This window comes from Pseudopipra pipra, chromosome W, assembly GCF_036250125.1.
Source record: "Pseudopipra pipra isolate bDixPip1 chromosome W, bDixPip1.hap1, whole genome shotgun sequence".
NCBI lineage: Eukaryota > Metazoa > Chordata > Aves > Passeriformes > Pipridae > Pseudopipra > Pseudopipra pipra.
Genome location: NC_087580.1, coordinates 9312517 through 9328174, shown reverse-complemented (window position 1 = coordinate 9328174; position 15658 = coordinate 9312517). Strand labels below are relative to the sequence as shown.

General features: G+C 54.2%; 1 protein-coding gene and 1 long non-coding RNA gene across 2 annotated transcripts in view; one reads left to right on the top strand and one right to left on the bottom strand.

The window, feature by feature from the left end:
- The window catches only part of LOC135404839 (POTE ankyrin domain family member B-like), a 199655-nt gene that overhangs the window by 156198 nt on the left and 27799 nt on the right, over nt 1–15658 (bottom strand). The window lies entirely within an intron of this gene.
- LOC135404347 (uncharacterized) lies at nt 1446–2245 on the top strand. The gene is made up of 3 exons (XR_010425620.1): nt 1446–1805; nt 1924–1959; nt 2179–2245. It is a non-coding gene; the product is annotated as an uncharacterized LOC135404347 (long non-coding RNA).

The window sequence follows — 15658 nt, the reverse complement described above, 5'->3', positions numbered from 1 at the left end:
TTGTGTTGTTTTGGATTGTCCCCACAGGATATGCAGCTGCTTTCAGCTCCCTGCCCACCCCCTTGGCACCCCCAGGTGCCTGGGCCCTTCCAGGGGCAGCTGCCCCGTGCAGGAAGCTGGAGGGATGCCGGGGAAGGTGGCTGGATGGGTGCCGCAGGCGGGATGGACTCTGTGCCAGGGCTGGGCTTGTGGCCAGGGCTGGGGGCTGTGCCCAGTTGGGCTTTGCCCCAGGGGCTCTCGGGGAGGGTCAGGGAGGAGTCCCGGCAGGGATAAATGTGCTCCTGCCCTTGTGCAGCCTCAGTCAGCGCTGCCCAGGCCCAGAGGAAGATGAAGGTCGCTGTGCTCAGCGTGGCCCTGCTCTTCACCATCCTGCTGAGCCCCCCGGCAGATGCCAAGGTGAGGCCCCCATGCCACGGCCATGGGCTCAGGCATGGGCCCCTTCCCAATCCAGGGGCTCCCCCAGCACTCCCCAGCCCCCCCAGTCCCGGGCCAGGCCACTTTCTTCTGGCCACAATTCCCTCTCTCCTTCCCCTTCCCACAATTCAACTCCTGCTGCTGCAGCTTCGCTTCCTCACGGGATGCTTGCACCCGGCTCCGTCCTGGGCTCAAGTGGGACAAGGCCTGGCCAGGCTGAAGTGGCACCAACTGGGAAATGCCCTGCCATGGCCCCTTCCCAGGGCCTTTCCTCCAGGCTTTGCCCTCGATCCCTTGCCTTTCCCCCTGCACTGGTGTCCCCAACTTGCCTGGGAGCCGCAATCCCAAAGAGCCCCGCTCAGCCCGGGGGGCAGCCGGGGCTGGAGGGGGTGGGGACACCCATGTCCCCCCCAGCCCCACAAGGCCAACCCCAACCAAGCCTTTGCTCTCCTCTTGCAGCCCGTTCAGGCCGGCGGCGTCCAATGTGGGGAGGTAAGTCTGGGAGTTGGGGGGCACCCAGTGTGGGAAGTGGGGGACACTTTGGGCCCCCCATCCCTTCCTGGAACTGGGGACACCCCAGTGACCAGTGATGTCTCCTTGTCTCTCTACAGGGAGGCGTCATCGGCGGCCCGGTGGGTACCAGGGCTTGTGCTGGGCCCTGATCCTCCCATCTGGGGCCACCACCCTCCAGGGCATCCCAGTGCTCCCCAGTCCACCCCAGTGTGCACCGGGGAGGGCCTTCCTCAGGGCCCCCACTCTATTCCCACACACCCCAGTCCACCCCACCACACACACACAGGGCATCATTCCCACACCATTTCTTCCTTCTTTCTCCTCTAATCCTTCCCCTTTCCCATTGCCCATGACACTCGTGTCCAGAAATCCCCTTCCTTGACCCCTCAGTCCCAAAACCCCGTCCCAGTCCCTTCCAGTTTTCTCCCCTTCCCCATTTCTCCTGCCCCCACCCCTGCCCTGCTTCATTCCCTGGGTCCCCTCAACTGGAATCCCTTTTTCCTCACCCACATCCCTCACAGTCCCATCGCTTCTACACCCCAATGCCCATCCTGTGGGATCCCCAATTCCCCCCACTTCACCCACTTTGGGTCCCCTCCTCCTCCCCCCCACCCTCCTGCAGGCCCTGAATTCCCCTGGCTCTCCTTGTCTCCATCCCCACCCTGGGCCCTGCAGGAACAGGGATCCCAGGGGAAACTGGGTGCAGTGGGGCTGGGGGAGCAGAAGGGATTTTCCCCCTCAGACCGGGGCCAACCATGGGCTGGGGGCTCTGGGGACACCCGTGTCCCTCCCCCAGCCCCACAGGGGCCAATCCTGCTTAAACCTTTGCTCTCCTTCCCCAGCCAATTGCAGGACAAGGAGGAGGTGGATGTGTTGGGGTAAGTCCTGGAGTTGGGATGTCCCCAGTGCGGGAAATGGGTGGAAATGTAGTCCCACCATCCCTCCTGGGCCTGGGGACACCCCCGTGACCAGTGACACCACACGCTCTCTCTCCAGGGAGGCATGGATGTCCATCGAGTGAAGAGGTCTGAGGTGGGTACCCCGAGTTCTGCTGGGCCCAGACCCTCCCCTCTCATAGCCATCACCCTCCCCGGCATCCCAGTGTGCCCCAGTCCAGCCCAGTGTGTCCCAGTCCAGCCCAGTGTGTTCCAGTTCAGTCCAGTCTGTCCCAGTAAAACCCAGTGTGTCCCTGTCCAGCCCAGTGTGTCCCAGTTCACCCCAGTTTGTCTCTAACCGTGCCTTTGTTCCCAGCCCCCTGTGGCTGACCAGGTGGAGATGCTGCGCGAGTGACGCTCGGCTGCCTCTCTGCATGTCCAGGTGAGAAATATGGGAGGTTCCTCAGCCCCCCAAAAGAGCCTGGCAGGGCCCTGGGGGGTCCCTGAGCCCTCTGCAGTGGGCAGAGCTTGGGGACAGCAGAGGGACACGCAGGGGGCTGTCCCTGCTCCCTGTCCCGGGGCAGCTGGACAGAGCTGCCCCCAAGCCTTGCCTTGCACTGGGGGCTCTGCAGACCCCCAGGCTCACCGGGAGGGCAGGGAGGGGCTCGGGGAGGTGTCAGAGCATCCCGGGCTCAGGGGCTCTGGGGGCCACATGGATCTCACCATCCAATTCCCTTCTTCTGCCCCAGCTCCCTGCAGACAGACAGGGTGGGGACAAGGTCCCTGCCATGTCCCTGTGGACACTGGGGGTGACGTTTGGGGCTCTGTCTTTCAGGACTGGAAGTGGTGGTGACACCCGTGTCCTGTCCCACTCCAGCGGCATGAGGAGATGATCATCCCTGGAGGACCCCCCTGATCCCCTGGGTGCCCTGGCAATTTCCCTGCAAGAATCAATAAACCCCTGCAGCAAAACAAATGCTCTGTGTCTGTCTGGGTGGGTGTGTTCCCACATCCACGGGTGCCTTCCCGTGTCCATGTGTGTTCCCACGTCCCCTGGGGCACCCGGTGGTTTGGGGGCACAGCGGGAAACAGGGTCTGACTGGGGCTGTCCCAGCACCGTCCCCAAGGAGCACAGGTTGGTGTCGGGGCAGGGGAGGGTCAGGGACAATCAGCCAAGGCCCCTCAGTCCTTCCCTGTGCTCTGGGAGGGATGGGAAAGGGGATCAAAGGAGCCAGCGGGTGTCAAATGCCCCCAGATGTCAAGGGCCAGGCTCGGGGCTGAAGGGATGGAGAACAGCCCTGCATCCAAGGCCATGGGGATAGTGGGGGATGAAAAGCAGGATGGGAGCCAGCAATGGGAGCTCACAGCCCACAACCCCCCGTGTCCCGGGCTCATCCCACAGCGTGGGCAGCAGGGGAGGGGGCTTCTGCCCCTCTGCTCCGCTCAGCTGAGACCCCTCCTGCAGTGCTGCCTCCAGCTCTGGGCTCCTCTGGCTGTCTGCAACGCACCCGCCCGCAATGGCAATGGCTTGGGGGGATTGTCCTGCCAGCCTTGGCATCTCCTGCAGCTCCATGGGCTCCTCAGCACAGCAAAGACACGCACCTCTTGGGGCACTTCCAGAGGAGGCCACCAAGGGCATCCCAGGGCTGCAGCACCTCTCTGATGGAGACAGGCTGAGAGAGTGGGGGCTCTTCAGCCTGCAGAAGAAAAGGCTGTGGGGAGACCTCCTTGGGGCCTTCCAGTACTTCAAGGCAGCTTTTTAGAGACATGTGGGCAAAGGGTTCAATAGGGCCTGTCGCAATAGGACAGGGGGTGAGGGGTTTAACCTAAAAAAAGGTTAGGTCAGACTAGAGATAAAGAAATATTTTTTAGTGAGAATGCTGAAACACAGGAACACATTTGCAGGGAGGTGGTGGATGCCCCATCCCTGCAAACATTCAAGGCCAGGTTGGATGGGGCTCTGAGCAAGGTGATCTAGGAAAGATGTCTCTGCTCCCCCTCCAGGGGATCCCCCACCCTGTGCTCTTGGCTACCCCAGTGATGGTCAGCTCTCAAAGGATGCAAGTGCCCAGAGAGCCGAGGGAACACACAGGACCTCTGTTAGCAGGGACATCTTCAGGTGAGATGGGAATAGTTTGGATCAACATGCTCAGGCTCCACTGTTTTGCCTCTCTGTAGTTGCACACAACGTTTGGAAGAGACTGATAACCACGAGGTCCCACAGTGTCACAGGGTCCCCTTGGTGACAGGAGGTCATCAAGTGTCCTATGGACTTGTGGGTGTGGAGTTTTTGGAGGTGTTCTCTGACCCAATCTTCCTTGAGCAAGGCAAGGTCTTCCTTCCAACATTCCTATAGCCTGGTCTCCTGGGCCAGAGATCCCTGAGGGCTGGTCTTGTCAGGGCAAAGGTGTTCAGTAACTCTGCCTTCTCTGCATCCTTGCCATGAGCAGAGCGGCTCAGGGGGCTCCTGGGGGTCTCTGCACACCAGATCCCCCTCACACTCTTAAGGGAACTTCCCAGGCTCCCCATTCCCAAGACTCCCTGGCAGTCACTCTCCCACCAGCCCAGACTGGCACTGCTGACACTCAGGCCCCTTCCCAGCAACAGCAGCTCCAGTGACCCGACGGGTCCCCTGTGACTTCCCACACCCCCCACTCTCACGGTCAGACCAGGTTTCCTCACTGCTTCCATTGCAGGTTTCCCATGGCAGAGTCTCTGATATCTTAGAAACAATAAAATTTTTCATTCCTGGTGAAGAAACACAGTTACAGGCTGAGCTGGTGCCTCAAGGAGGGACCCCTAACAAAAAACTCTATGAGGTTTTATCCCCTCACACTCCAAGCACACAAACTGCTCTTCCTACTGAGTCCTGGGCTCCTGCCCTGTCTCCAAGTGTCCTCTCCCTTGGCTGCTCCAGGGTCAGCAGCTCACGGCCTTTGGTCTGAGGCCCCTCACCCAGAGTTCATCCCACAGCTCCAACTGCAGCTGCTCCCTGAGCCACCTGCACCCACGGGATTCCTCAGCCCTGGGCACCACGAGGCTCCTGACAGTGTCCCAGGGTCCCTTTGGTTCCATGAGCCCCCACAGTGTCCCAGGGTCCCTTGGGTTCCATGAGCCCCCACAGTGTCCCAGTGGCCCCTTGGGTTCCATGAGGTTCCACAGTGTCCCAGGGTCCCTTGGGTTCCATGAGCCCCCACAGTGTCCCAGGGTCCCTTGGGTTCCATGAGCCCCCACAGTGTCCCAGGGTCCCTTGGGTTCCATGAGCCCCCACAGTGTCCCAGTGGCCCCTTGGGTTCCATGAGGTTCCACACTGTCCCAGGGCTCTAAAGTGGACATGATGGGGGAGGGGCACAAGATCAGGCTTGTTCCAGGAAATCTGTGGGATAACATGAAAAACTTAGAGGGACAAGGTACCCATGAGGGCCCCTCTGAGGTGACTCTGAGATGGAGCAGCCACACTGGAGCACAGCTGATGTCTCACAGAGGTGAGCCAGGGACTCCTGGGGTAATGGAAGCCAACAGGGAACCATCAGAGAAATCCCCTCGTAGCAAAAGGAGGCTCAAGAGGGAACAAACACCTCAATCAAGAAATTTCCCACTTCAGTCAGCTTGGTGCCAAACTTGTTTTCACAGACAGTTCCTGTCAGAGTTTGATCATGAGATCACTGAAACTTTAAGTTTCAAACTAACCGTGAGAAGCTTCAATGAAGAAATCCTGGGGGAACTAAAATCTGGGCACGTGGAATCCAGAATTTAGAGCCCTCCAAGAACATGTGAAGTAACCACAAGATGAAGAAGAGACTAACAAAGACAATTCATCCTGTGCTGGAAACTTCCTGCCTGGTGTAAGTAATAATAAGACTGTTCTTGCAAAACTTGTGCTACAGTCCTAATTGGTTTAGCAGTAGAGTAGAAAGTTACAGTTTATGCAGCCTTTGACCCCATTTTGAAGCAGCCTTTGACCCTCATTTTGAAGTATCTGTATAGTTTGCTGAGGAACAAGAGAACCCAGCAGCTGCAAGGGATAGGGAAGCCCCTGCTTTGAAGTTTGGTGATCAACTCCCTTCATTTGTGGCCAGAATCAAACAGTTCATCGGGTTCCTGAGACTGTCCAGAGACAGGCGAGAGGGGAAGAAAGGGTAAGGAAATGTCCTAATCTGGAAAGGAGTCCACAGGGAAAGACTGAGGAATCTCATCAGTGAGTCAATGTGGGAATGCGGGGAAGCAAAAGGAAAACGCCCAAGGGGGACAAAAGTTCAGTGCCCAAGAGGGGCAAAAATCCAGATAGGGGATGTGGCAAAAAGGGTGACAACTCTTATGTTCCTCCAGATATTCCCTGAGGTAAAATGTTGGAATTTTGTGGTGATGCATGGTTCAAGCAAATTTCTTCCATAAAACTAGAGCATATGAAAGAAGGAGAAAACCAAAGCAAGAATAAAAAGGAAAAGGAGAAAGATTTAAACTGGGATGTGTTTCAAGAGTTACCTCCACCTTCTCAATGGGACAGACAGCCAGAACGACAGCATCGTTTGCAGGAAAGTGCCCTTGTGAGGGAAAGTGATGGGGGGGGTAGGAAAGTAGTCTAATCTTGTGCCCTCCAAAAACAAGGGCGGAAGGCAGTGTGCTGCTGGAGTGCTGCAAATGCCACTGAGACAGGGCCTGCTGGGGGGCAAGGAGGACGTTCTGGTTCTGTAATAGTGCCACTTACAACTTACAAGTCAAGAAAGAGCTTCCATCTTATTTGGAGGATCCTACAGGAGCCAGAAGCCCCTGAGGAGAATCAGGACCCACTCTGTGCACAGCTGAGGGGATTGGGAGGGGCAGTGTTTGCATCCAGCAATGCTGAAGCTGGAGGAGCCTCAAGGCCAAACAGAGCAGCCCCTGCCCCTGCCAGATTCCAGGTGCCCCCCAACACCAAAGGATAATGAGGAACCAAACCTTTTATGGAGAGAGGGAAGAGCTTTGGGCATTCCCCAGGCTCAGTGCATGGGCAGAGTCAGGAGAGCTGTGTTGCAGCACAGCGCTGCTCCTGACTTGAAATTCCTTTCTCCTCCTGCCCAGTCTGCACCTCCCCAGCTGCCCCTGTGGCATTATTTCTTTCTCATTCTGTTTTCCAAGAGGAAGGAAAGCTCCAGCATCTCTGAGACCACCCTTCAAGCCCTCCCAGGCTACTCCTGTTCTGTCCTCTGTCTCCACACCTGTGAGCCTCTGTACACAGCTCATGTGCTCGAGGCCCCCGTTCCTTCCTGGGCCATCTCTGGGCCCTCTCCAAGGTGTTTAGCCATGAAAATGGAGTGCTGTGAGTCCAGGAAAGACAGAGTGACCCTTTTTGCCAAGGGTCGTATGGGCAGAACAAGGCACAATAACTGAAGTTGAACAAGGGGGGGTTCCATTGGTTGTAAGGAAGAAATATTTTATGATGAGGGTGGCAAGACACTGGCACAGGTTGCCCAGTAAGTGGCAACCCCATCCCTGGAAGTGTCCAAGGTCTGGAGCTTTGAGCAACCTGAACTCTTGGAAGGTGTCCCTGGCTAACGGAAGCTGAGTTGGACTAGAGGCTCTTTGATGTCCCTTTGAAGCCAAACCATTCTGTGATTCATTGATTCTGCTCTCCCCAAACCCTTTGGAACAGGGCTGCAGTTACCTGCATACCCCATGTCAGCATTTAAATCTGACTTAATCCCCAACATTTCCATAAGAATGAAGGAATTGCCATTGCTAGGATCTGAATTGCTATGTTTTTGAGAAACAATTGAAAGCCCAAAAGGTAAAAAAAAATTAAAGAAAATTCAAACAGCTCTTCATGTCAGACTCAGCAGGAGGGTCAACGGCAGAGCCTCCCAGGTGACCTTGCCAGCTGAGGTTGGGGGGTTCTGCCTCGGGGTCTGAGACTCGTGATGGGCAGCCAGAGAGAGAGTTTGGGGCCCGTGCAAGACTTACCATGACATGCCTTAGAACGGACTACGGGAGGAGAGAGGGTGGGGTCAAGGTAGTTTGGGCAGGAACAAACATGAGAAAAGAGAGGGAAAAGGGAATGAAAGGAGCTGGTCATGTGCCAACAGGTGAGTGGTCAGTGCCCGTCCCTGGCCGTGTCCTGCAAGGGATCCCCACAGTCTGTCCCTTTTGCTTCATCCCTCCATTGCCAAGAAGTTTTTGGGACAAGGGAACTCTGTGCTCTGGGTTTGGAGGGAGGTCCAAGTGCCACTTTCTGGAGTGGGAAGCACAAATCATGGGGTCTTGTGTTCTCTGGGGGGTCAGACTCTGGTGAGACTGGTGTGTGTGCACGTGAGACTGGTGTGGGTGTGGGTGGGTGTAACCACCAGTGAACATCAAACCAGAGCACCCACTGCCTAGATGAGACATGGGAACCATCTCCTGGAGGGATCCACATTGGCTGGGTGTCTTTGTAGCTCTACATCTCCCCCTGAGGTGGCAGAGCACACAAACTGCCCATCCCTGTGTCCCTTTCTGCACTGGCTGTTCTTTGGTTTGGCCCAGAAACCTCCCAAGGTCCCTTCCAGGATGAGTCCCAGTGCACTGCACCTCCACCGTGGGCCTTCCCTTCCTGATCCAGCATCTGTGGGGCAGCAGAGCTGGGTCAGTGCAGGGACAGGGCTGGCTCTGACAGGGGCCATGAAGCCACTGCCAGGAGGTGGCAGCAAGGACAGTTTGCAAAGAACAAATTTAGATAGGGTGCCTTTGTTGGAATCCAGGGGGCCATTGTGACACCAGAGAAACTCAGGGAATCAAGGAGCTGTTGGGACACTTCAGGGTCTCCTGGAACCAAAGGAACCCTGGGACAGTTTGGAACCTCATGGAGTCAAGGGCCTATTGAGACCCTGCAAAGCTCATGGAACCCGAGGAATTCTGGGAGAGTGTGGAACTTCATGGAATCAAAGGGCCATTGTGACACTGGAGGGCCTCATGGATCTGAAGGAAACCTGGGAGACTGCAGAATCTCCTGGAATCAAGTGGTCAGTGTGACACGGGGGACCTCATGGAAGCAAAGAAACCCTGGGACATTTTGGAACTTCCTGGAATCAATGGGCCATTGTGACACTGGGGAACCTGATGGAATTGTGTGGCCATTGTGACATTGCAGGGCCTCATGGAATAAACTGAAATCTGGGACACTGGAAACCACATGGGACCAAGGGGTGCCTGTGACCCTGCAGGACCTGATGGAACCAAGGGAAGCCTGGGACACTGAGGAAACTCGTGGAACCAAGTGGCCTTTGTGACCCTGCAGAATTGCACGGAATCAACAACCCCTTGTGTCACAGCAGGGCTTCATGGAACCAAAGGAATCCTTGGACACTGTGGAACCTCATACAAACAAAGGGCCATTGTGCCACTGAAGAACCTCATGGAATCAAGGGGCCATTGTGACACTGCTGGGCCTTGTGGATCCAAAGGAATCTTGGGATGCTGTGGAATCTCACGGAATCAAGGGGCCATTTTGACACCGTGGAACCTCATGGAATCAACAGTCCATTGTGACTCTGCAGGGCCCAGGGAAGCAAAGGAATCCTGGGACACTGTGGAATCTCACAGAATCAAGGGACCATTGTGACCCTACAGAGTCTCGTGGAGATGAAGAAGCCCTGGGAGACTGGAGCCTCATGGAATCAAGGGAGCATTGTGACAGTGCAGGTCCTCATGGAACCAAGGGAAAATGGGGACGCTGTGAAAACTCATGGCATGAAAGGGCCATTTGGAAATGCAGGGCTTCCTAGAACCTAGGCATCGTCCTGGAATCAAGGGGCCATCGGGTGTGCTGGTTTAAAGGTAAACCAGCAGGGGAAATGAACTCAGCTCAAAAGAGAGATTATAAGTCAGAATAACAATTTAATAAAAGAATACAATAAGTACAATTATACAGACAAACAATTGGTTTTAACCCACAAACCCCAAATATATAACCCAGCACCTTGGGGCATGAACAGAGTGGTGTTCTTTGGGCCCCCTGAGTCCAAAGGAAAAGGTGAGGGGAAAACCTGTTGGTGAGAGTGCTGTTGCAGTCTGGTCAAAAGTGGTGATTGCAGTCCAGTTGAGGGGGGTGGTCTCAGTCTGGTTGAGAGCGGGGAGCTGCAGTCTTCCTCTGGATCCCACGAGTGGTAAAAAAGGTTCCAAAACTCCAAGTTTATATATTCTCCAGTTCAGGCAGGAATGCTCCGTCCTTCCCTCAGAGCGGGGTATTCCATAAAAGGGTGTGAGGACAGGAACATATTCCTATCTTGCAGGCCTCTTAATGCCTAGTTTATAGCCTGAGGAGTCAGGCTCTATGTGCAGATGGTGTAAATGCTCTATTGATAACAGTTTCTGGGAAATGGCATGGAAGGCTATAGAATACACAGTTTTGGGTTACACCCATCCAGTGATGAACTGCTCTCAGCTGTCCTAACTAGGACATCGGGACACTGCAGAAACTCCTGAAAACAGAGGAACCTGAGACTGTGCAGAACCTGAGGGCAGAAAGGAGCCATCGGGACACTGCAAAACCTCGTGGAATGAAGGGGTCACTGCTTCACATCTGGGTCTCGTGGAATCAAAGGAAACCTGGGACACTGGGGAAACTCATGGAAGCAGGGAGACCCTGGGACACTGTGGAGCCTCACGGAATCGAGGGGCCATGGGGACACTGCAGGACCTTGTGGGGCCAAAGGAACCCTGGGCTGCTGCAGAACCTCACGGAGGTGGGAAGCTGCTGTGTGGGGCCCCCACGACGAGTGGCTGAGGCTGCTGAAGGAGAAGGTGAATGAAGCCAATTTGCAGAAGTGGAAGCCGTGGGCAACGCCACTGAGCCCCCTTGCCACGGTCAGTTACCATGGCAACCATCGTACGTTTCCCATTGTGTGCTGGGTTAAAAGTAAACCGGAGGGAGAAATGAACCCACCCGAGGGATTACAAGACAGACTTACAATTTACTGAGAAGATGACAATAAATACAATGATACAGAGAAAACTGGTTTTAACCCACAAAAATAGCTGTATAAGCCAGCAGCCTGGGACAAGAACAGAACAGTGCTGAGCACCACGTGGCCCCCAGGGTGCAAAGGAAAAGGAAAGGAAAAGCTGTTGGTGCAGATGATGGTGGCAGTTGTGTTGGGGTAATGATGGCAGTCCTGTGGAGAGTGTCAATCCCAGTCCTGTTGGAGTTCTGGTCCTCCTCTCCATCCCACGAGTGGTAGCAGAAGTCCCCAAAGCCCAAGAGTAAATGTGCTCAGGTTCAGGTGGGGATGTCCAGCACCTCCCCCAGGGCGGGGAGTTTCCCAATGGATGATTTAACTCTGTGAGTCCCGGGGTATTTTTGGAGTGTGTGATGGTCTGGGTGTTGCAGCTGCCTGTTCTGCCAGTCCAAGGCGGCCCATTGGCAGAGATGACCCCTCAGGCTGGGGGTGAAGGTGCTAATGCCTCTCCGAGGGGAGTTATCCCAGCTAAGTCATGTGTGTGAAGACAAAGGAACACTCCTTGCACAGTTCTTTCCCAGCCAGCTGGTAGGCTGAGGTGTCAGGTGGTCCCTGGGCAGCTGCTGCAACGGATCCATTGTTAAGAGTCCATCAGAAATGCCACAGAGGGTGTAGAATACACAGTTTTGGTTGTAGCCACACAGTGATAAACTGGTCCCGATTCTTGCAACTAGGAGAGATTGCTGGGGTTGGTTACCATGGCAACCATCAGACATTCCCATTGCTATGGTAAGTTACCATGGGAACCAGCATGCATTCTCACTGCCACGGTCAGTTACCATGGCAACCATCATGCATTCCCATTGCTGTGGTTGGTAAGTTACCATGGCAACCATCACACATTCCCATTGCTACAGTAAGTTACCATGACAACCATCACACATTCCCATTGCTATGGTCAGTTACCATGACAACCACACTACATTTCCATCACTACAGTCGTTTACCATGGCAACTACCATAGTTCCCACTCCTACGGTCAGTTGCGATGGCAACCATCACACATTCCATTGCTACAGTCTGTTACCATGGCAACCGTCAAACATTCCCGTTGCTACAGTCGGTTACCATGGTAACTATTCTACTTCCAATTGCTACAGTCGGTTACCATGGCAAATCATCATCCACTCCTATTGCTACGGTCAGTTACCATGGCAACCATCATACATTCCCATTGTTACCGTCAGTTACCATGGCAAACCATTACACATTCTTCTTTACCACGGTCAGCTACCACGGCAACCATCATACATACCCATTGCTATGGTCAGTTACCATGGCAACCATCATACATTCCCATCGCTATGGTCATTTACCATGGCAACCATCATACATTCCCATCGCTATGGTCAGTTACCATGGCAACCATCGTACATTCCCATCGCTATGGTCAGTTACCATGGAACCATCAGGCATTCCCATTGCTGCGGTTGGTTACCATGGCAACCAGAATACATACCCATTGCTATGGTCATTTACCATGGCACCCATCAAACATTCCCACTGCTATGGTCAGTTACCATAGCAACCATCACACATGCTAATTGCTACAGTTGATTACCATGGCAACCATCATACATTCCCATTGCTAAGGTCAGTTATCACGACAACCATCATACTTCCCACCGGCACAATCGGTTACCATGGCAACCATCAGACATTCCCATTGCTATTGTCAGTCACCACAGTGTCCTGGTTAGGGAGCAGAGGGGGCAGTTCAGCGCTTTGTGGGTGTCACCAAGTTATTTATCCTGTACCATCCATGCCATCCCAAGGGCTGTGCTTCCAGCAGGAAAAGCCGGGGCTCTGCACCGCAACTGCTCCATCCTGCCCCGCTCTCTGCAGGGCAGGGACTGTCAGCATCACTCCTGCGCTCCCCGTCCTCTGCCCTGCTGCTCCCCCTCACGTTTTCCCCAGATCGGGATGATGGACCTTTGGTGCTGAAAGGGGAAACCACGACGGGCCGTGGTGCTGAACCAAAGCTCTGAGCAGGACAGGGCGGTTGGGGGGCAGCCTCAGCCCCCTCAGCCCTCGGGTTGGGAGGAGAAGAGAGGAGCCAGCGCGGGACTGAGCCCAGGGAGCGGCTGCGCCACACGGCCGGGACGACCCAGCTCCCGGGGCTTGGCTTGTCCTTGGTTCTCCTTGTTGTCACTGAGGGGTTGGACACGTTACCCTTGGGAGCTCCCCCACCCCATTGCCTTTGTCCGGGGGCACTGCACGGACACGTCGCTCGGGGAGCACCCAGCATCTTCTCTGTGTGCCCCGTGGTGACCCCCTTTTGGGAGTGAAACACCTTCTCCTTCTGGATACTTTTGCTGGTGATATTGCTGTTGTGACTCTGCGTGTCTTATTCCACTGCTCTGTGCTTTTAGTGAATTGTTATCTCCACCCAGAGTCTCTGATTTTTTGTCCCTCCCTCACCAGAAGGGCCGTGGGAAAGGGAGTGACTTATGTGAATTTGAATTTCCTGATGGTGCTAAAACCACCACACCTGCCATGCACCAGCCTTGGGAAAGATGGAATGATGCAGTGGGTGCTGGGACCTGCCAACATTGGGATGTACATTTAGCAAAGGCCACCTGGTCACTCAGCACTGGGGGATGTGCCAATCGGGCTGGCCCTGTCCAATCCAAGTTTTTATGTGCCATGGAAAGGGATAAAGTTCCTGTAGTGCACATTAAAAACATGCTGAGAAGACAGTCTGAGTTATTCCTGCTTCAGGCAAAGGGAAGTGCACCCGTGGGATTCACGTGTCTCAAGGACACAGATGCGCTTGGTGGGGAAGGAGGGAAAGATGGGAAATCCAGTGTGTGCCTCGAAGGGACTGGATTTTGGGTGAGAACAGCCAAGGAATTCAGGTGTATTACGGTGGTAACTCTCTAACACTGCATTCTCACTGCTGTGGCCACTCTTTGCCGTGTCAGGGGTATTACAGTGAAAATCACTGAGAGAAATGAACAATGAGCTTGGAGGAGACCAGACAAGCACAGCGGTGATGGAACAAGAACTGGCTGCAAGAGGCAACAAGCCCACAGTAGACAGCATTTTTCCTGCCCTGAAAGAGTATTTTGGCAGATGGAGCCTAAAATCCTGGACTAAATGAACTCAACAGACTTTCATAGACTAAGCAATGAGATCGGTGGGTTTCTATCAAATGATAGGAAAGGTGATGGTGGAATGTGTTGGAAAGTGTGGGATCTGACATGGTGTAAATGGTGTGGAATAAGGGGTGGACACCATCCTTGTCTTGGCTGTTCTTCCTAGTAGATAGAGTTAATCTTCCTATAGATTAACTACAGATTAATTCTGAGATAGAGTTAATTTTCTTCCTAAGTAGAGAGTTCATTTTCCTCCTAGTACCTGGTGCAGGGCTGTGGTTTGGGTTCCGTGAGAGAACAATGTTGATCACACACTGATGGTTTGGTTGTGCTTACCCTAATCAAGGACTTTCCAGCTTCCCGTGCTCTGCCGGGTGCACAAGAAGCTGGGAGGGAGCAGGGCCAGGACAGCCGACCTGGACATTCCAAAGGGATATTCCACACCACAGAACATCATTCCCAGTGGATCCATGAGGAGGGGTTGTGCAGGAGGGGCAGATCACTGCTTGGGGTGTGGGGCACTGGGCAGTGTGTGTGAGCAATCATGTTGAGCATCACTTGTTCCTCTGGGGTTTTATTCCTCTCTCTCTTTCTTTTGTCTCCCTTTTCAATACAGTTATTATTACAGTTACTACACTTACTGTTATTTTCATACTTTACTTTGTTTCAGTTATTACATTTTTCTTATCTCAACCCACGGGTTTTGCTTTTTCTTGATTCTCCTCCTCCTGTCAGTGCAGGGGGAGGTGGGGGGACTGAGTGAGCAGTTCTGTGGCACTTGGCTGCTCACTGGGGTTAAACCACACGAAAAGGGAATGCACAGGAGTGGAGACCCTGCTGGGATGTGCTTTGTATTCAGGAACTGCCCAGCACCAGCTGGATAGAGAAGGGCCAGACCTTATGTCCCTGCAGGGCTGGGATTCACTCCCTGCCCCAAAGGCACCCAATGTGTCTGAGGAGCCCTGGGTGGTGCCTGTCACACAACTGCTGGGAATGGGGACGGGGTCCCTGCACAGGCCCTGTGCTGTCCAGGGCAGGTACTGCAGTTGTGCTGCAGAGCCCTGGCACCTCCCCTGGCACTACAGGCCCCTCTTTGGGTACTAAATTCAGGTTCAGCTACCCTGAATTTTGTTCAGCAATGAAGGGATGTCCAGGAGACAACTGCCATTGTACTCTAAGGATGTGTAGAAAATACCCTGATAAAGAACAGGAGAGAGACCTCCCTTCCTGTGCCACCTGACTGCATTTGCTCAGCTGAGCACCTCTGTGGGCTGCCCTGGACAGGAGGAACAGTGACAAGTTCCCCTGTCCTACATGTGGGCCCCTTCTGCCACTGAAGTTGGCCAAAGCAATGTCCCAGCAGCCTCCAAGAAGATCCCACAGCTGCTGCCCTGTCCCTAGGAACTGCTGCATTGGAGCCTGCAGTTCCCAGCAGGAATCTCGGTCACCTCTGGCCCCTCAGAAGTGACCAGGGCTTTGTGTCCCAGCAGGTCACTCCTGGCTTTGGTCTTCATTCATTCCCACAGGAGGTGGGACAAGGAGTCTAAGACGGTTTACATAATTGCACGATCCAGTTTGTGGGTACAAAGCTGATTCCTTTGTTTGACACAACTCTAGCTATATATAGGGTTCAGGGAAGGGGGGACATACATTGTATTCATATTTGAGGTTGAGGGTCCAGGAAGTGCAGGGAGATATTTTTCTTCAAACAGATAAACAGATATTTCTTTATCACAATTACAACAGGAGATGGGGTAAACAAGGTGGTAAAAGGATTTTCGTGGAGACA